Source organism: Rhineura floridana, chromosome 1 (genome assembly GCF_030035675.1).
Source record: "Rhineura floridana isolate rRhiFlo1 chromosome 1, rRhiFlo1.hap2, whole genome shotgun sequence".
NCBI lineage: Eukaryota > Metazoa > Chordata > Lepidosauria > Squamata > Rhineuridae > Rhineura > Rhineura floridana.
In genome coordinates, this window is record NC_084480.1 from 312,173,463 (window position 1) to 312,196,336 (window position 22,874).

The window sequence follows — 22,874 nt, forward strand, 5'->3', positions numbered from 1 at the left end:
GTATACATATAAAAATACACACATACACCCTCACACACAAACACAAATATATATTCACTAATAGGCAAAAAAACCCTTGCTGTTTAAGAATGTACCTATAGCCAACAGATATTTGTATCAAACTTTAAAAAGCAGTGAAATTGGGCAGCTATAGTGAATGCAACAGGGGAGCAAGAAACCTGACCTCCTCTCTGAGATATTGTACTGCCCTACAAATTTGTAAAAATGCAAAAAGAATTTGGGTTGGTCTTTCACAGTCCAATCCACATCCTGTGTAGCTTGGAAGAATTTGGTAACATGCCTCTGAGCATAAATTAAAAATCAGCCAGGAGTTTTTAAACTGCAGAAGATGAAGGTCAGAGTATGGGGCATGGTCAGTAATAGGATGACGGGTAATCTGTGAACATGGCTGATTTTTAATTAATTTCAACAAATTATGAGAACACTGACAGGAAAAAGTCCCAAAGGGGTCTGTTTTTTCTCTCTCTTTTTACACTTTGGACTCTTGATTCTCTCTGATTGTTTTATGTATCACCATAAAAATTGAGCAGGTTGTTAAGCACGCTTTTCTGAGTTCAGAACTATAAATTTGGTAAGGCTTTGAAATGAGCTTATGGGAAGCATCAGAATGGCATGGGGGTATTTTAAATTTAATGTTGCAGAATGTGAAAAATCCATGCTGGCTATAATATACAGCCACTCTCATGGCTGTAAAATGAATGTGTTAGCAGGCTGTAATATTCTTATACATGAATAATAAATAAACTTGATTAGGGGCTGGGAGATGGGGGAACATGGCTGAGGATGGGTCTAGTTCCTCCTCTCATCGTACAATTGTTCCCCACTTTCCACTTTGGGGTTACCTACAGCTCAGTGAGGTCATCATTGAAGTAGAGCAGGATAGGAATCCGTGTCTGTGTAGAGATTGTAGAATTCCTCATCCTCATCTGGAATGTGGTTCTGCTGGAAGTTCTTGTCCATATTAAGGCTGATGCCTTCATATTTCCATGCTTAGCTGGCTGCATGAGCATTGTAAGGCAAATATCACTGCAGGATCTCCCACAAGCATTCCTCCCCACAGACCTCAAGAGTATGCTCCTGAGAGGTCAGAGTATTGATGATCCGTATGTGCCTGGTGTTGGTAGACAAGATACCCACCTCATAGTTGCTATCTTTCCACCAGGGTTTACCAAAGTCATTGGCCCAGTCTGAACGAGGCAGAGGAGGTGGGATGTGCACAAAGTGACCTTGCGGGGTGTAGTCCTTGAAACATCCAGTTAGAGGGTTAATGCGTGTCTGTATGTCTTTGGTTTGGGGATTGAACCAGTGGCTAATGTCTTTCGCTGCTGCTTCTTAGATAGGTTTCAGCAAGAAATCATCCCTGTAGGCCTCAGCAAGGGGGCTAAGGTCATAGACCCACCCCAGGTAAGAGACTCGGAGGTCCCAAGGCTGCTTGTGCACCAACACCTCCTGCAGAGTGTAAAAGCGAGGGCGGAAGGTGTCCATAACCATGAGCAGGCGGTGGCCGCTCTGCCATGGCAACCACCCTGTGCCAAGCCCACAGCCCAAAGCACTGAAAGGTGGGAAGGGACATTTTATACCAGCTGTGGCCCAAGGAACTGGGAAACTGATCCCATAGTAAAAACAAAACAAAATGTTAGGGTAGGTTAGGTTAGGTTACTGCAATGCATTATTTGTGAGTCTGCCTTTGAAAACTCCCCAGAAACATCAGTTAATTTGCAATAAAATGGCTAAGCTATTATCTGGAACCAGCTTTATGGTACATATTGTTATGGGATTGAGGGATGAGATAGATGATTTCTTTGTATCCCCTTCAAGCCTGCAATCTTGTATCTGAAGTTGGAATATGCAAGCAAGAAACCTGCTCTGCTGGTCAGGCTGGTTTCCTTTGTTAAGCTAGTCTGTGAGTTATTGGATTGAATGGTCAATCTGTATATCCAAAGGAAGGTATTGGAATTCTTTCAGGAGAGGGGCCCTCCCCACCCCCATTCTTGAGCCAAGGAGAGGCTTGTGTTTTTCATCTAGTCTGGAGAAGTTGGGAACTAGGGAGACAAACAGAGAGACTCGGTTGCTGTCTGTATCCCAAAGCTGTGGGAAATAGGGACCAAGATCTGATGGACTGATAATGCTGTGAACTCCTCCATCTTAAGCTCAGGTTGGAATGTGTGTAAATAAAAACCATATATCCTATAAGACACCACAGTCTCCGCTGACCTTCTTTCCAAGGAAACCAAACCTGGGAAAGTGCAGGAACCCCGGGAAGTCTTGCACCGCTCAGAGATTAGGGTGGCATGCAAAAATATAATACCAGGATTGAAACAATGTTTGAAAAACAATACAATGTGCTGGTGCTTACATTTAAAGTCCTATGTCAATTGGAATGCTTGAGGGAATAACTCCCACATATGCCTACCCATGCACTGAATTCTTTGTTTGACTTGGTAATCTTTCTCCAGATGCCCCATCTTCTGAGGTGGGACATATGGCAACCAGGGAAAAGGACTTTTTTTGTGGTGGCACCAGCATAGATGTCAGATGGGGAAGGGCTCTAGCTCAGTGGTAGAGTGTCTGCTTTGCATACAGAAGATCTCGGGTTTAATCCTTGTCAACTCCAGGTAGGGCTGGGAATGTCTTGTGTCTAGAATCCTGGAGAGCCACTATCCATCAGCATAGACAATATTAAACTAGATGGGCCAATGATCTGACTTTTTAAGGCAACTTGCAATGTTGCTATGTCTTTCTGATGCAAGATGAAGACCTTTTATTTTTTCATTTACCCAGGCAATTTTAATGAGATTAATTTGGTTTTATTCTCCTTCAGTGATGATTTAATGGGGTTTTATTTTTATTTTTCTGATTTTATTCTGTAACTTCGCAGAGGAGGGCAACAGTAAACCACCTCTGAATACCTCTTACCACGAAAACCCTATGAACAGAGTATCCAAAATGCAACACAAGATAGTGCTGGAAGATGAGACCCCCAGGTCAGATGGCACTGAGTGAGCTACAGGGGAAGAACAATGGATAAGCATGTGTAGTGCTGTGATTCATGACTAGGGAGCTGTATAGAATAACAGTTTTGTAGAAGCCCCATTTCTAGGATCTAGAAGTACAAAAATGTTTAGGGGAGAAAGAGAAACTAAAGGTGGGAAACCTCAAAAATAGCCCAGTGAGGAATGGACATGCTCATTGGGCTTTCATTTATTTATTTATTTATTACATGTATACCCCACCTTTCTTTTCATGATAGAAACCCAAGGCAGCTTACATATGGTGCCAAGGTGGTCTCCCATCCAGGCACTGTCCAGTCCTGACCCTGCTTAGCTTCAGCACAGTGCTGGCCTCATGTGCCTTCAGACCATAGCCTGGTACCTGGGCATGGGATACTAACTATTGAATGGAGAAAACCAGGGGGAGGATAACAGAATTAAGACTTTCAGAAGAGTCATAGCTAGCTAGCTGAATGGCAGGAAGGAACCCTGAACACTCCGCACTGCAACATTTTGTTGCTGGTCCCACTTGTCTCATCCAAGATTGCTAAGCAAAATCTCCATGTTCAGATCCACTGTGCAGATCTCTGCAGGACACTTTTTGTTTAGCAAAGTGCTGCAAATAGACATCCATATCACATCAACCAGAGCTTGGAAAAGTTACTTTTTTGAACTACAACGCCCATCAGCCCAATCCAGTGGCCATGCTGGCTGGGGCTGACGGGAGTTGTAGTTCAAAAAAGTAGCTTTTCCAAGCTCTGACATCAGCATTTGGGGAAGGGCCATAGCTCAGTGGTCAAGTATATGCTGTGCAATGCAGAAGGCCCCAAGTTCAATCCCCAGCATCCTCACATAGGGCTGAGAGACACCCAGTCTGAAACCTAGGAGAGCTGTTGCCGATCAGGGTAGACAATACCGAGCAAGGTGGACTGGCCAGCAACTGGCTGCTAAATGCAATGGTTTACTCTTGTAAAGAAAAGAAAAGCGAAGGACACTTGGCCATTTCATCAAATAGCAATTACCTCCATCCTGAACTTTTTCCTACACTGTGAATATTCACCTACCTTTCTTTTTTTTTTTTTTACAATAATTTTTATTCAAATTTTCATAAAACATACAAAACAAAATCATAAAACATTCAAAGACAAAAAACAAAACAAAAATGATTAAACAAAAAAATAAAATGTTGACTTCCCATTTGTCGCAGATCAAATCAGTTGTAGGTCTACAATATATAACAATCCTGTCTCTTAAATTATATTATAAAATCACTTTCCTCCAGTAGTTATCTTAATTAATCATCAAATCTCATAAACATTACTTTATTCTTTCCACAAAAAGTCAAAGAGAGGTTTCAATTCTTTAAGAAATATATCTATCAATTTTTCTCCAAATAAACATGTCGATTAATCCATCTCGTTAATAATAATAATAATCTTATTGTCATAACCATAGTCCAAATAAACATATCGATTAATCCATCTCATCAAAATCTGTTAGGTCCAATAATTTCAATAGCCATTATTCCATTATCCATATTAATTCCATCTTCCATCTTCAATAGTCCTGTTAAGTCCAGTAATTTCAGTGTCCAATCTTCCATTATCAGTATTCCATAATAATCTTGCTGTCATAGCCATAGTCACATAATAAGAGTCTGATGGGAATTTCCTCTATCCCAAATATTTTCTTGCCATCAATTCTGAATAAGTTGCTGAAATATTGTTGTAAAGTCATATCTGTGTTCTTCTTTTTTACAAAATGCACTGGCTCATCTCTTGAGAGTTTTTCCATTGTCACATGGCTGCAGTTAATTCCATAGATTTTCTCTATATCAAGCTCCATCACGTCATTCCAGTCCAGAAGATTATCCAAGCCATTGATAACTTTATCTCTAATATCTTCATTAATTTCTTCAGAGATAACGTTAAATTCCAAACAGTAGATTTTATTTCTAATATCCATAAACTCCAGATCTTTTTCCAATTCCACATTTGTTCCAATCTCCAGGGCTTGTATCTTCCCTTTATTTTTTCTTTTCTCATCTCTGATCTCATTCTCCTCTCTCACAGGATCCCCTATTTCTTTAAGCTCCTGTGTCATTTTGCTCAGTTCAATTTTCAGCTCCTTACTGCCCTGTCGCAGGGTTTGTTTCGTTATCTCAATCTCATCCATTATTTTCTGAAACATAATTACTTCCAGATTCTCAGCCACTTTCTTGATTGCCATTTTTAAAACCACGAAAACAAAACAAAACAAAAATAAAGAAGAACCACTTCTTATTTCAGCAACAATTGGGTTAATATTCCAGGCTTGATGACATCACAGTATAAACAGAGCAGCCTGCCTTATCTCTCTATGTTCAAGAACACAAAACAAATTTAGTTCCCAGCATCAAAACAGTTAGTGGCGTCGTGAAGAAGCAGATTCGTCAAAATAAAATAGACCAAAAAGAGAATAGTCCCAGACAATATAATGTTCCTCGGAATAGAAATCCCTCTTCTGTATATATCTTTAGAATGCACTTCCAGGACAGCTTTTTGTTATAGAAACAGAGATAAGATGTTAATTTCGTGAATAACAGAGAAGAGTTATAGCTCACCCGGAAGTTCTTTAAAGCTGATTCATTTGACAAATCTCTTTTTGCTGCAACAATTTAAACCAAGTAAAAAAAAGAATAGAAAGAAGGGTGCTTGCCTGTTAGTCCGTTTTCTCTTTGAAGAAAAGATAAACGTATCGCATTAATCAGATAGAGCTTGTTCGGAAGTCCGTCCGGCATTGCTGGCTGGACCTTTTCTCATAAATTAATGAAATCCAGTCCTCCCAACAAAAACAGGCTTTTGAGGTTGATCTCTACGTTTCTCCCTGCCCGGGAGAAATTTCATCAGTCAAAAAAAAATGTTCTGACTGATTTATATCTGAATAAGCTTCTTTTGAGGCGGGAGCCCGTCTCAAAAGCAGGCACAAGCGAAGTCACCCTTCCCGGAAGTCGAATATTCACCACCTTTCTTGATCTTTGGGTGAGATGTTGCCATCCCTGAACTACTCAAAGGATGAGAAATTATTCAGAGGCAGACATTTGTATCTGCCTTCATTCGTGTTTCAGAACAGCCATTGTCCTGTTCATCCAGCCTTTGTTACATTGTGCCATCAGTCTGGAACAGCCGGTTTTCTAAAAGCAGCATTTATTTCGTGCATCTGAAAGATCAGTCTCACCAGTGACCCCCTCAGCATTAGGACCCCGGTGTTCATATAATGGGCAGTTACGTTACCATTCCTGCTTATTACATCCCAGAATGCACCGCCATAAATGAGGAACTAACAACGCCACCTCTTCATGTCTCTGCTCCTCGGTGCGCTTAACAAAATGACACACAGCAGCAGCCTATCAGTGATATGGTGAAGAATTTGTGCAAATGCACTTTTATCAGAAAGGGGAGGATGGCTGGGTCTGCATGAGGTGTGAATTATACAGGATGCTGCCTCCAGCAGAGCAGGAATGTGATTGTTTATGTTCCATACCTGTTTTTTTTTTGGCAGATGGCTCTTTTATGTCCTGTGACTTCTGCTGAACAGAATTTGATTGCAGTCCTCTCCTTTTTGCTCCCCACCTCCATTTGGATGAGCTCCATTTCCCAAAAGCTCAGACCCACTGAACGCAAAGGGAGAGGTTTTTGGCATGTTGATCAATGATGCCATATGCTATAGAGAAGAGCAATTCAGAAGCACTGCAGATAATTCCCTCTTTTCCTGTTGCAAGCTCACAACAGTGTGATGAATCTTTCCATAGGATGTCCTGGGACAAGAGTCATCCTGCATTCTGCAAACACGCGTTCTGACATTTCACAAATGAACATTGTAAGACCCCCTAGGGGGAGGGACATGGCTCAAAGGTAGAGCATCTGCCTTGAATACGGAAGGTCTCAGGTTCAGTCTCTGACATCTCCAGGTAGGGACCCCTGAGAGCTGCTGTCAGTCAGTGCAGACAATACCAAGCTAGATGGACCAATGGTCTGACTCACTATAAGGCAGCTATGTTCCTAGGGTTGCTTGCCCCAGAGTTTCATGTAATCCACTGTAGCCTTTTAAGATTCTCTAGAGGGATGGCTAAAATCTCAGGGTGAAAGGACAGATTTGAAGGGACAGGCTGTTTTCTGCTCAGCTTCAGAACTTTTGTTATTAGCTCCTCCTCCATGTGCATTAGGCTCCACCCATGAGCCATCAGGGACAGGCAGATCCTTCCCCTAGACGCATCAAATGTCACCCTCCCCAACTCCACCAGGCTCCTCCTCATCCTAAATAACTCCAGCTTCTGACATATGAGGTGCCACCCCTTATCCTCCAAGGCTCCACTCCTCAATTGTCAGTGGGTCTGGCTTTCCTAAACACCCTTGCTTTTACACCAGGGATCGCTTCCTGAAGTGCCCCTTCCCATTACACATTGCTGGTACAGCTAGGGTTGCCATGTCAGAAGCATCCCAAGCCCTGAGATTTCAGGAGCAGGTCCTGGAGATGTCATTAAGCATGATACATTAAGCATCAACCACAGTTGCTTTGAGCATACCACTGAAACAAAACAAAATTCTCTGACTGGAAATTAAAATGGAAATCTTAGCTAGAAGAAGGTGTTGCAGGTCCAGCTGAAGTGACGGGCATTCCTTCTCACTTGCTTAGAGAACATGGATAGGGAACATTTAATCTGGCCTACTTGCTTCTGGCAAGAAGGGTTTAAGTGCCCTCAGGCTAGGCCAGTCGCCAGAAGGCCATTGTAGGAAGAAGGGAGCCTAGTGTTGTGGAGATGTTAGATAGGAGCATTCAGGAGTAAAGATGGATGCCCCTGAAGGCTGAAATTCTAAACACACTTACTAAGGGACTAAGTCCCATAGAACTCAATAGGACTTACTTCTGAGTAGATATGGCTAGGATTGTGCTGTTTGTAATGCTTGACTAGGGATCCTCTGCAAAGATATCCATATCAAAGCAGGGTTAGCAACCCCCTGCATGGAATGCCCTGCCCCTGCCTTTTAACATGGCTGCTCCAAAATTCTTTATAGGCTTCACCCTTCACTGCAGAAATTCTCTTTTACCATTCTTGGGCAAGAAACAAACCATCATGTAACCAACAAGGTGCATCATCCATGGGTTTAAGAGGGGTGAGCTGAGCACATGGAACCACTGTTGTTGCTTCTATGGATATAAGAGAATGAGGTCAGAGGTATCAGCACTACAGTGATGAAACCCAGATCTATTTCTCGGTAATATCTGAATTGGGAGAGACCATGCAAGCCCTGGACCTGTGCATGTACTCAATGGTCATCTGGATGAAGCCCAATAAACTGAGTCTGAATCCCAGCAAGGCAGAGGCGCTGTGGGTTGTGGTTCCTGAGTTTGGATAATTGGTCAGTTGCCTGCTTTAGATGGAGTCATACTCCCTCTGAAAGAGCAGGTCTGTAGTCTGGGGATGTTCCTGGATCCATCTTTGTCTCTAGAGGCCCAGGTGACCTCAGTGGCTAGGAGTGCCTTTTACCAGCTTTGGCAGGTAAGACAGCTGGGACCATTTCTGAACCAAGATAGCCTGACCATTGTTATACATCCACTGGTAACCTTCAGGTTAGATTACTGTAATACACTCTATGTGGGGCTGCCCTTGAAGTTGGTCTAGAAGCTGAATTTGCTGCAAAATGCAGCAGCATGACTTCTCACTGGGGCAGGGTATCGCCAACATGTCACCCCACTGCTGAAATAATTGAACTAGCTGCCCATTAGCTTCTGGGCCAAGTTCAAGGTTGTAGTTTTGATGTATAAAAACCTATACAGCTTGGGACCAGGATACCAAATATCACATTTTATTGTACGGTCATAGACCCAATATACAATTGATTTAGCTAGAAAGTTTAAAACATATACTATAAAATAGGAGGTGACAAAATACATGGTAATACAGCATTAAAATTAAAGATTGGTATTTAAAAAGAGAAGATTCTTCTTGCGTGTAGTTTGAGCAGCAAAAATGAATTTAGCTACAGAAAGGGTAATTGCCTTATCTGTACCGGCCAGAAAATATTTCAGTAGGCAGTCTGTGGACCTGCCAGGGAACTTTTTTATGATGGGGTCTAAGTATCTAGAGCATTCGGTGATATAAAAGGTGCAGACAAAGAAGATGTGAGACAATGATTCGATGTCTGCATGCCTACAGGGGCATAAGCGGAATTCGTAAGGAATGCCCTGATAGTGGCCTTCTAAAAGTGAGGAAGAAAGGCAGTTGAATCTAGCCCTAGAGAAGGCTAGCCAGAATTTGGGTATAAACAGGTTTTCCAGATATAAAGCGGAGTTGGGGAACATGAATCTTAAATCTGAGTAGATTGGGGAACAAGTTTTGGCAGCGTTTGACATTGAACATTGGAAATCTACACCTTTGATCCGAGTCTCGATGGTCCGTTTGGCTACTTCGGGATCTAGGGATGATAGAAAATCCAATGAGAAACCCAGCCTGGCCAATTTAGTATGGAATGTTTTAGACAATGAGCTGGAAAAGACATCTTTCCAGAGTACATGTAGGTATCCAGAGGAGGGACCTGCATAAGCTAATTTAGTCCAGTATCTAAAGGCTAAAGACCAGGCTTGGCATTCAAGTGATGACAGGCTAGTCTCTAAGCGAAGGCCAGCAGCCAGGACACATCGAGAGATGCCAAAAATTGATCGTAGGAAAGTTGATAAAATTGATTCAACAGTGGAATTAAAGCTCCAAACCCCAGAGTAGAACACCATAGAGCAGTTGGGGAAAGATCTTAGATTTGAATACATGGATGGCAGCAGGTATGTACTGCCCGCCCTTGGTGTAAAAGTAACGAAGGATAGCCTTTGATGTGTTCCACACCATCTGGACAGCAGAGTGTATGTGTGTTGCCCAGGAAAGAGAGGAGTGGAACTTAACACCCAAATATCTGTATTGTCTAACCTGGGCTCTCTTCTGGGCATTGATTGACTAGTCGGACACAGATAAACGTCTAGCAAAAAACAGGATTTTAGTTTTGCTAAAATTTATGGTTAGTGAGTTTGCAGAACAGTATGACATAAAGGCTGTTTTGGTCAGAGACAAGAGGGCGGCATCATCTGCATAAAGCAGCAAAGGGCAATTTTGATCTGCCACCTTGGGGGGATGAAAATGGGGAGAATGACAACTTATGCTCAGGTCATTCAAAAAAAGATTAAAGAGTAAAGGGGCTAGAATACAGCCCTCTCTAACCCCTTTAGTAGCAGGGATAGGATTTGTTAAAGTTCTGTCAGCGCCACATCGTACTTGAAGGGTTGTGGATTGATGTAAACGATAAATGAGGAAGAGAAGTCTAACCAGGATACCTGAAAGATGATCTTACCCCTTATATCTCCAATCGATCACTGCACTCTGCAACCCTGACTCCACTTATTGGCTAAAAACCTGAAACAGCAGGTATTCAAGCAGGCGGCTATTAGCTCATTTAATAGGAATTGTGTGTGTGGGGTGACATTTTGGTGTATATCTCTTGAATCAGACCACCTAGGAACTTAACTTTTTAATGAAATCTAAGAGTCCAAATGCCCTCTGTGGCGCAGGGTGGTAAGCGGCGGTAACGCAGCCGAAGCTCCGCTCACGGCCGGAGTTCGATTCCAAAGGAAGGAGGAAGTTGAATCTCCGGTAAAAGGGGTCGAGGTCCACTCAGCCTTCCATCCATCCGTGGTCGGTAAAATGAGTACCCGGCATATGCTGGGGGGTAAAGAAAGGCCGGGGAAGGAACTGGCAATCCCACCCCATATATAAAGTCTGCCTAGTAAACATCGCAAGACGTCACCCTAAGAGTCAGAAATGACTTCCACTACAAGTGTGGGGACACCTTTACTTTTTTAACAGTCCAAAGATTGGGGTGACTCATCCAAAGACCCAGAGAGCACCCCCAAAACTGGATTCTCGCAGTGAAAGCTGGAGATCTGGCAACCCTAGGCACAGCAGTTCTGTGCAGTCTTTATATCATACCCATTTTTTCTGCAGCTTATCGTCCTCCACTCTTGGTTTCTAAAGCAGGGTGTTTTAGAAAATGAAAGATAACTGTTTCTTTAATCTGTTTGTTTAATTTCCTTTGGCATGTGGCCTCATCACTGCTGGTCTTTAAATTTTTTTTAAAAAATAAAAATTGAAAACGCATTTATTTAATTCTGCATTGGGCAGAATTATGTTATACTTGGGGGAAAAAACATGTAGCTGTTGCCGGGCTGTTGTTCCTGCTCTCACCCCCTCTCTCTTGCAATTTATTATTTATTTATTGCTTTTGTACCCCACTCTTCAGCCAAAAAGTCTTCCAGAGTTCCTTGCATACAATCGATTAATGTAACACAGTTCCTACCCTCAGGCTTACAATCTAAAAAACGCAAAACGCAAGGGGAAAGGGGCAGGGAGGGGGAAAGGAGAAAAGCAAACTCAGGCACCAGTTCTTCAATTCTCAAAGCCGTGATGATGGCTGTTCCCAAGATGTTTCTCTTTCTCATCTGATCCCCCCTCAGGGAAAGGTGGTTCTGTGGTGGCAGTTGAGGTCAGGGAGGGCCCCCCTTAGGAGCCCAGCAACACCCACATCGTTTCCGTATTTTCACATATTTTCATTGTTTCTATATTTTTATTGTAAGTGGCCTTGTGCCCCAAAAGGCATATTAAAGAAATAAATATTCCGACAGATGGCCAGTCTCACAATGTGTCCACTAGTATTTTATTTCTAAATAAGTTATTTTGAGGGGTAGCCTAAGGTAATTTTCACACCGTACATTTATTTCACTATCATTCCACTTTAAACATGCATGGCTTCCCCCAAAGAATCCTGCCATTTTTAAGAGTTCTAAGAGGAGACTCCCTATTCCCCTCACAGAACTACAATTTCCAGAGTGGTTCAATAATCAATCCCTCTCAAGAAATAAACTTGAGTTTCTCCATTCATTTCCTCCTTTACGTTTTTTAAAACAATTCCCCCCCCCATTCCTTTTCATAAGGAAGGGATGGGGGAGAGGTTTAGTCATGCTGGGTATTCTGATAACGGGTGCATCTCTCTAAGAATCCAAATTTTCTGTGAGAATTGGATTGGAAATGTCCAGACACATGCACATTATCGTTTGTTTCTGGATTAGTAATCTGACTTTTCCCATACACACTAGACATTCCCTGTTGGGATGGATCCACACTGTGTGTCCTAGTTCCTGCCTGTCAAGTCATGTCCTCACCAACTGGTAGAAATAGGCACGATCACTGCCAGAAATGGGAGTATGAACAGAGGCAAAAACCTAAGAATACAGAAATATAGAAAGCTGCCTTATACAGAGTCAGACCATCTAGCTCAGTATTGTCTACACTGACTGGCAGCAGCTCTCTGGGGTTTCAGGTAGGACTCTCTCCCAGTTCTACCTGAAGATGCTGGGGATTGAACCTGGGACTTTCTGCATGCAAAGCAAATGCTCTGTCACTGGGCTACAGCCCTTCCTTACAAGTCCCTGCTTACCTGAAAAACCACCAAACTGTGCATAGGGAAAGAAAAAAATGGTTCAATGTGAGCACAGTCAGGCTGCAAAGTGCTTTTATGCTGGATTAGTTCCCTTCCTTGGATTACCCCAGATCAGAAAAATCCAAATTAATGGGGTGGTGGGGTGCCGCTTGGATGCCACTGTGTTGGACACCAGGGGAAAAAATGTGACACAGGTAGTTTCCAATTCACATTAAATAACTATGCGGGCAAGCCCTAAATTTGTCTCTGGTTTGGGGAAGTGTTTGGGTTCTGGGACAGCTTTGGATCCAAGTCTCTACTCAGCACACAAAGGCAACATGGTCCCTTTGGGAACTCACCTTCCAATATCCGAGGGGTAGATCCATTCAGTCCTATGGACCTAGGGACCACAAGTTTAAACCCTTAGCCTGTTGTACCTGGATGCTTACCACCGTGGTCACGTTTACATACTCCTAAGATTTCGTGTCATTATCATTGCCTGTATTTATTGTATTTCATTTCCCTCTAACCTCAGTACTAGCCCTTTCCCTTCTTTTTAGATACATATGTTCCTGCAAACTCTGGATAATATTACATGCATTTGGTGAAATAAACTGTGGTCTATAAAAGTTAGGTCCATAAACAGGACTACCTGTGCATTAAAAAAACCCAGAGCCTTATATATGTGCTGAACCTCTATTGTCAAATATCCTTGAATGGCATTACATCGTATGGGGACCCAAGATGACTCCGTAGAAAGGTGAATCACAGCTGGCATTTCAAACGCAAAAGAAAATCAAACAAGACTGTGAATTCAACAAGCCTTCCTCAAAACGTTCAAACATCATGAGCACTCTCAATAGGTGTTTTCGACTCATGTTGTCACTGGTGTTGCTTGTTGACTTTCTTCCTCTCTGTTTATTATCTAAAACATTTTTTAAGTTTGATTGTTGGCCAAAAATAGTTAAAAAGAAAAGGCTCCCAGAATGACTTACAAATATCAGTGGCAGAGTGATGTAAGTGTCACTCGGTTAGCATTGGGAGGCTGGCTGAAGCCACAGGGGAGGTGTAAGAGGTGGGGGTTGTACTGCACCCTTAATTATTTATTTTAATTGATGAAGGTATTTTGGTTTTGTTGTCACTTGTGGATATTTGGTCACTACGATAATCTGTGAAATGGATCCTTGAATTTTCCCAATTGTTTATTTTTAGTTATATTTTGAATTATTATGACAGTGGGGGGTATATTTTGCCATTTCTGTGGTTGTAGATCACCTTGAGTACAGTAATGCAGAAAGGCAGTATACAAATTAAAAATGAAATGAAAAATTTATTTATTTATTTAATTTGTATCCTGCCCTTCCTCCCAGCAGGAGCCCAGGGCGGCAAACAAAGCCCTAAAAAACTTTAGAACATCATAAGAACAGATCTTAAGATACATTAAAACAAAACAGCATTACACACATTTTAAACAACAACCTTAAAAAAGGGTTAAAAACATTATTAAAAACATTAAACATATATAAAAAATGAAATAAAGAAATTGTTAATCTTTAAGGTGCTACAGGATTTATGATTGTTGCCATTTTAGCGAATAGATGCAAATAAATTATACTTAGCAACAAAGGCTGTTCCTGTACCTCTTTACAGAGATGCTTATCAAATCTTCCTCTATTGCATTCTCCTTTCCTCCCCCCCCTCCCCCCCAGATTTTGAGGTTTTGCTCTGGTGGATATATTTATCAGCACTGAGCTCAAAATACCTTTCTAAATGGATGATTCCTCCTGAAGTGTGTTTCCAGAATTTTGTGAGACAATTTCATTTATTTATATACCTGAAGGGAAGAATGATACCTATGCAAGACTATGGGAATCAGCTCATCCATAATACATGTAACATACAAAAAAAACAGTAGAGCATGGAACAACTTCACAAGATTGTTATTTTCTGTACCAGTGACATTGTGGGCAACCTTTTTATCAGACCGCAGGCCAAAATCAGCAGTGTTGCCAGGCAACAGGTGAAGTTGCTCCAAGGCGCAAATGGATCTGACTTACAGAAAACTGCCGACTGGTCATTTTGCATGAGATTACACTGGTGTCTCTCTTTCCTCTTTCCTCTTCTGCAGTGTGAGCTTGGATCATTTGCTTCCATCATCAATACCCCTCTGGGCCACATTTCTCCCTTTGAGCATGGCACACCACAGTTCGTATCCTGTGGGTTAATCTTTGAGAGAAAGCTCTGCCATAGCAAAATGCCACTGAAGGATGTGCCCTTCATTGCTAACTTGAGTTTCCAAGTGTCTGGGTGCAGGCAAAGCTAGGCAGTTCTTATTCCTCCCTCCCTTCCTCTCTCTCTCTCTGTCTCTCATGAAGCACAGATTGAAAATTGCTTAAAAGCCTGTGCAGGGTGACGAGGGAGAGATTTTACCCAGTGGAACTCTGAAATTACTGCAATTACACTTTTTAGTTAATATCAGCTTGCGCTCCAGGACCTTGGGAACAAGCTATTTATGCTTTGGCTCCGGGGCTGTTCACAAACAGCATAGCAGATTCTAAGCCATATAAATATATGGTTTATATATCACCCAGAACATGTTTTGGCCTATTCACTAGGTCCACAATCTAACTTAATAATCAATGAGGAGAACTTCATACAATATTTTCCTTCTCTTCCATCTGAAGAGAAAAGGGTCCAAAAATAAGCCTCCCACTGTTATTAGGGTCAGGGTAAATAGAGGATGGACAATTAGAGCACTGCCCCGCCATCCTCAGTTTGTCCTCAGCCATCCCCCACACACTTGCCTGCCTTCATATGTACAACCAGCCCAGCTTCCTCCTTCTTAGTGTTGGCATTTTAGAACTCATCAGGGAGGAGAACAGGGGCAAAACCAGGATGAGTTGTCTCTGCCTGTCATTGGCTCTGGCTCCACCAACTGTTATCTCCCTGCCTTCTACCCTGCCAGTCCCAATGGGCACCAGCTACCACTGATTATGATTAAGAAACAAAGCTTCAAAATTTGGGAAACCCTGAGTCCATTAAGGGCCCAGCCCAAGCACCTGTTGAAGTTCAGGCCTGACTTGTAATGGGCTCACAAGCCACCTCTCCCTGTTAGCAGCTTTGCCACCCCTCCCACCATTTTACAGAACATATCCGCGTGAAGGATGGAAGTGCTAATGGAAAAGGTTGGCTGCCTCAGGGCACAGTCCTAGATTTTAAGGTGGGGTGGCTAAACTGTTTCAATCTGAGGGCCAAATTCCCTGTTGGCCAACCCTACGAGGCCTAAGTGCCAGTAGTGGGTGTGGCTGAAACAAACAGGGGTGTGATCAACATGGGAATGACAATCCCACTCACACACATATGCACACCACATACAACACTGGCTGCCCATTAGCTTCTGGGCCAAGTTCTAGTTTTGGTTTACAAAGCCATATACAGCTTGGGACCAGGATACCTGGAAGATCATCTTACCCCTTATATACCGAGTCAGTCACTGCGCTCTGCAGATGAGGAACTCCTGCAGATACCATCTTATCGGGAGGTCTGTTCTGCATAACATAGGAGATGGACCTTTAGTGTAGTGACACCTACTCTTTGGAATTCCCTCCCCTTAAATATTAGACAGACACCATCTCTTATCTTTTTGGCACCTACTGAAGACCTTCCCCTTTCAACAAGCCTTTTAAGTAGAGATTATCCCAGTCTGTGTCTGTGTTGGAATTGCTTTTTAAGTTGTGTTTAAAGCTTTTTCAAAAAATGTTTTCAAATATGCATTGTTTTAATATGTTTTCAAATATGTTTTGTTTTAATATATCTTAAAGTCTGTTCACGGCTTCACTGTGTTGCCAGCTTATCAGAAGCAGCTTTTGGTGGGGCAGGGAGCCATGGGGAAGGAGCAGAGGGGATTTATTTTATGAGCTGCCTTCCTCAGAAGAGCCAAGGGTGTTGCTACACACACAGTAACAAATCAATTCAAACAGAAATGCATGCTTTGCTGAGGCAGAGTGAGGAGGTATACAATGGGGGGCAAAGTGGGGGTGAAGTGTTGGAGGACATTGCTGTGTGAGTTGCTCATGGCTTGCCGGGTGCCACCTATGCTAACCTGCTGTCCTTAGCTTTAGTAGAAGATGCTAACCTGTTGTGTGTGTTGAAGTGAGTTCCAGCTTCTAGTCCATTGGGCATTGTATGTGGAATTGAGAGGGAGTACCATTTTGTACTTTTCCTTAGACAGGAAAATGCCTAGGGCTGGATTCCAGGGAATGCAGTAATTATCGAATTATTGCCATATTATCCCATGCAAGTAAAGTAATGCTCCAGATTCTACAACAAAGGCTCTTACCATATATGGAGCGAGAAATGCTGGATTTAGAAAGGGAAGAGGCACCACAGATAATATTGCAAACATACGTTGGAAAATGGAACAGACCGAGGAATTTTAGAAGAAAATCACCCTGTGCTTTACAGATTACAGCAAAGACTTTGACTGTGTAGATCATGAAAAACTAAGGAATGCTTAAAAGAAATGTGGGTGCCACAGCATCTGATTATCCTAATGCGCAATCTATACTCTGGACAAGAGGCTACTGTAAAGACAGAATATGGAGAAAACGATTGGTTCCCCATTGGAAAGGGTGTGAGAAGGGGTGTATTTTATCACCCTATTTGTTTAATCTACACACAGAAAACATCATATGGAAAGCGGGATTGGACCAAGATGAAGGAGGTGTGAAAATTGGAAGGAGAAATATCAATAATTTAAGATATGCAGACGATACCATACTACTAGCAGAAACCAGTAATGATTTGAAACAAATGCTGATGAAAGTTAAAGAGGAAAGCACAAAAGCAGGACTACAGCTGAACATCAAGAAGACTCATTTGAAATGTGGTGTTGGAGGAGAGCTTTGCGCATACCATGGACTGCGAAAAAGACAACTAATTGGGTGTTAGAACAAATGAAACCAGAACTGTCACTAAATGCTAAAATGATGAAACTAAGGTTATAGTAATTTGGACACATCATGAGAAGACATGATTCACTATAAAAGACAATAATGCTGGGGAAAACAGAAGGGAGTAGAAAAAGAGGAAAGCCGAAGAAGGGATGGATTGATTCTATAAAGGAAGCCACAGACCTGAACTTACAAGATCTGAACAGGGTTGTTCATGACAGATGTTCTTGGAGGTCGCTGATTCATAGGGTCGCCATAAGTCGTAATTGACTTGAAGGCACATAACAACAACAAAGATCATCTTAATATACACTTCAAATAATGTTATAATGATTGGTATTTATTCTGGAGTTCTATAAGCTAAGTCAAAACTCTCAAAGATGTTTAAAAATCCAAGTGGATGAAGACCATGAATAGAAAGCTTTGATTTGAAGGCACATAACAACAAACAACCATTTTAAACAGGCATATGGGGAAGGGCTGTAGCTCAGTGGCAGAGCATCTGCATGAAGGTCCCCAGTTCAATTTCTGATTGGGTATCCTCCCTTGTGCTTCATGATATTCTGATTAGCAAGCTAGCTAAATGTGGGCACAACTATCAGGTAGATCCACAGTTGGCTACAGAATTGTACTCAAAGAGTGCTTATCAATGGTTCCCTCTCAAACTGGGGGAGGTAACGAGCAGGGTGCCATGAGGCTCGGTCCTGGGCCCAGTGCTCTTCAATCTCTGTACTAATAACTTAGCTGAGGAGGTGCAGGGAATGCTTATCAAATTTGCAGATGATACAAAATTGGGAGGGATGGCTAATATGCTGGTGGACAGAGAGAAAATTCAAAGGGATCTTGATAGGCTGGAGCACCGGGCTGAAAACAACAGAATGAAATTTAACGGGGATAAGTACAAAGTTCTACACCTAGGAAAAAGAAACCAAATGCACAGTTATAAGATGGGGAATACTTGGCTCAGCAATACTACATACAAGAAGGATCTTGGAATTGTTGTTGATCACAAGCTGAATATGAGCAAACAGAGCGAAGTGGCTACAAAAAGGGCAAATGCTATTTTAGGCTGCATTAACAGAACTATAGTTTCCAAATCATGTGAAGTACTAGTTTCCCCTGTTTGGCACTGGTTAGGCCTCATCTTGAGTGCTGTGTCTAGTTTTGGACCACACACTTTAAGAAGGATGCAGACATACTGGAGCGGGTTCAGAGGAGGGCAACAAGGATGATTAGGGGACTGGAAACAAAGCCCTATGAGGAGAGACTGAAAGAATGGGGCATGTTTAGCCTGGAGAAGAGAAGACTGAGGGGCAATATGATAACACTTTTCAAGTACATGAAAGATTGTCACACAAAGGAGGGCAGGCATCTCTTCTCGATCATCCCAGAGTGCAGGACATGGAATAATGGGCTCAAGTTACAGGAAGCCAGATTTTGGCTGAACATCAGGAAAAACTTCCTAACTGTTAGAGAAGAACGACAATGGAACCAATGACCTAGGGAGGTGGTGGGCTCTCTGACACTGGAGGCCTTCAAGAGACAGCTGGACAGCCACCTGTCAGCTATGCTTTAATTTGGATTCCTGCACTGAGCAGGGGGTTGGTTTCGATGGCCTCATAGGCCCCTTCCAACTCTACTATTCTGAATACCCCACTATGAATTCTTGGTATCTCCAGGTATGGCTGGAGACTCCTCCCTGAAACCCTGGAAAGCCACTATCTTTGAGTGTAGATAATGCTGAGCTACGTAGACCAATGGTATGACTCAGTATAAGGCAGCTTCCTATGTCATGGCTCTCCCCACCACCTTAAGAATCCTGGGCGCTGAGAATTGTGAGGAGACTCTCTTTTCCCCTCACAGAGCTATAATACCCAGAGTTCCCCTGAGAAGGATTGATTGTTAAACCACTCTGGAAACTGTAGCTCTGTGGAATAGTTCTCAACACCTGTAGCAAACTACAGTTCTCAGGATTCTTTGGGGGAAACTATGACTGCTAAAGTGGTATGAAACTGCTTTAAATCTGTAGTGCAGATGGGACCATACATTGTCTTCATTCACAGGAGAACATTTGTGAAGTCATTTGGGTTTCCTTGTTTGTAAGGGGCACAAGCAGGAATACTATAGATGGTGCATCTAGCTTAGTGTTGTTTATTATGCCCCATAGCAGCTTCCCAGGCAGGGGTGTAGTCATGCGAGGTCTTGGGGGGTCTTAAACCCTTTCTTGGGGAGCAGTATCCCAGCAGGGTCCTTTTGTCTCCAGCATCCTTCAAGCCAATCAGCATGAAAGGGGAGTGCATTAGTCACTGAGAAGAGGCTAACATGCTTCCTAGTCCTATCCTGCTGATTGGAGCCAATCAGAGTGAAAGGTGGTGAGTCAGCCACTGAGAAGAGTCTTCTCCTCTTTCATGCGTATTGGTTCCTAGGCATGAACAAGGATCTCATTCTCAACCCCACAGCAAAGAAAGCAGGGAGGGGATATGGTTGTGATCAACATGAAGGGACCCTGCACTTCTGAATTTGCCACTACACTACTGTTCCAAGGGTCTCGGGAAAAGTCTTTTGGGGGAAAAAGAACTTACCTTATATTGTTGCCACCCTGGTCTCCTCCTGAGAGGAAGGGTAGAATATAAATAAATGTTTGTCTATCTACTTCACTATTGTCCACTCCAGCTTCTCTCAATGTAGTGCCTTCCAGGTGGTTCAGACTCCAGTTCCCATCAGCCCCATCCAGCATGGCCAATAGTGAAGGATGATGGGAGTTGTAGTCCCAAACATCTGGAAGGACACCAGCTTGGGGGAACACTGGACTTCTCTTACTGGTTGTGGCTCTGTGGGATTTGATTCAGAAGTCTGCTACTTGGTCCTTTCAAATGGAGATGCCTGGGTTTGAACCTGAGACCTTCTGCAAAGCATGCCCTTTGCCCACTGAGTTATGAGTTCATCCCATCACCTGTTCCCAGGTTCTTTTTTTCTGGAGATGCCAATGGTTGAACCTGGGCCCTTCTGCATGTAAAACATGTTCACTACCACAGTGGGTGTTCAAAAAAAGTATACCCTACTTAGGGTTTCATAAGGATAGCCTTTTCAGCCTAATCTGTATGCAGATTGCTAGCTATGTGACCACGCAACTGCATTTTTGAGGAAACAGCGGCATCTTGTGGCAGCTGAAAGTAGTTTACAAGCTATTTTTTTAGTTGTCTCTTTGAGAAAAACCTTAAAGCATGTTACTTATAACCAATAACTGGAGTTACAAGTGCATCTCTCTCTCACACACACACAAGCACACACACACACACACACACACATACCCCGACACCATGTTTTATGAGACGCATACTGTTTTCTGTATGGAGATTCAGCAACTTATGAAATATTCCCAACACAGCAAAGATAACATCCATGCCCACCCCTTTGATTTCAAGAACGCTCCTTAGAATGAATGTGTATAGGACTGGGCTACACAAGAGAGACATTTTCTATAATTCCCGTGGCTCACATATGGGGATGGTTCTTATGTAATGCCAAATCATGGTTCAGTACTACGTGAAGGAGCATTGTGTGCCCGTTCATTCTCTCCCCTCCCTTGCCCCACCCATCATGTGCTCAGATTCCCTCTCTAGTTCTAGGTTCTTACCAAGCCATAGTTTGTCGTTACATCCAAACCAGGTGAACCCTGGATTGCATTTCTGGTTTGCAGGCAAATTATGACTTGCACAAACCATTGTTCATGTGAAAATGTGGTTTGGCATTAGGTTTGAACCAGCTTATGATGTTAGCTGTTTTCTGGTGTGTCCTGCTCCTCCACTATGCAAAGAAGATTGCTAATCTGGTACACATATGAGCTGGGCCACAGAATCCAGTTGTGCACTATTCCTTTGTCTGCATTTGTGGGGAGATGGACAGATAATTACCAGTGTTGGCTTTGAAAGACTTCCTTTATCTAGTCAAACGTATTCCAGGAGCTGTCATCCTCCCAAGAAACCATGCAAAGCCAAACAAAAGGAAGCAAACAGTTTTATTGACATTTTTTTACACCTTACACAAGCCACACAAACAGTCACTGTAAAGCATATGTAGAAAAATAGTAGAATCATACTGGCACTGATAACTGTTTGTTATTATCATTATTGGTATCTTCATCATTACCACCATCCTCTTATTATACAAGGTTCATCATCACTGTAATAAATAATTCGCATTAAAATTTCACAGTGGCATTCTAAGCTTTACATTCACAATCTTGGTTAAATAAGGGACCAATTATCCCCACTCCTTAAGTGTGATCAAAATTCAAAAGCAGAACGGTGTAAAAATTAAAAGCCCTTTCTCTAAGCCTGCTTCAATTATCCCACCGTGTTCTATTGACTTGATCTCATAAAAAGGTCTGTATTCATCAGGAAGGTAATTTGTCAAACATGAAATTAGGCTTAACAAAAGAAGAAGAGCACATTATTCTCCTAAGAAATGGGCTGATCCTTGCAGGCATGGACCACTACCTCGCATTTGGTCACAGACTGAAGTTGCACAAAGATGACAGATGTACTTAAACACTTTGCAATCCAGAGACAGCTGCAGTCAGTGAAAACAGTAACAAATGGGTGATAATAACCTCATTGCATGGTCCCAGATAGTGGGCAAAGACACACATTCCCATCTGCATCATAAGATACATCAGAAGGTGCATCTCTTTCATACTTGCACTGTCGCACATCTAATAATCAGGATTGCATCATGTGTGTGCACACTGCCTAAGGCATCCACAACCAATCCCTCCTGATTTGCACTTTCTTCAGGAGCAGAACAGCTTACTCATCTGCAGCAACATCAACTACTGATTGACAGCCACAAAGGGAGGGCTGTCTGATATGACTATTCCCAAGGTAATATGTATCGAGTTTTATATACATTGCATCTAATCAGGCCGTTTTGAAAGCTTGAAACAGTTGCCAGTGGCAATATTCATTTGGAGTGGCAATATTCATTCAATTTACTAACTTGTAATATAGTCAGTCTGTAAAAAAAAACTTAGTTCCAGAAAAATCAGACTATGACAAAGATGTCAGACACCTAACTATGTAGATATATATTTGTTTTTTTCACTTATGAGCTGAACAGCAGTTAACAAGGTCTTTTTAATATATCTATATATTTATGTATTTCCATAGAAAGAGACATCTTAAAAGCCTTTTCAAAGGAGGCCAAATTGAATCATATCTTAGCGATGTTCCAACATTTTAAATGTTGTTCTACACAACACAATTGTCTTTGAAGGTTTTTGTACAAGTATAATAGCATAAACATTATCTATACGTTTTTGTAAGACAGGATTATACAATATTCAAGGTCTTTACAAAGATGGCATCCCAATTATTTTTTTAAAAAAGATTGATCTGATAGCTTCAAATCTTAAA

The 22,874-nt window shown here is 42.2% G+C and overlaps 1 pseudogene; it reads right to left on the reverse strand.

The window, feature by feature from the left end:
• Positions 1-863: 863 nt before the first annotated feature.
• On the reverse strand, positions 864-1,506 carry LOC133376204 (cytochrome b5 domain-containing protein 1-like; annotated as a pseudogene).
• Positions 1,507-22,874: the final 21,368 nt, after the last annotated feature.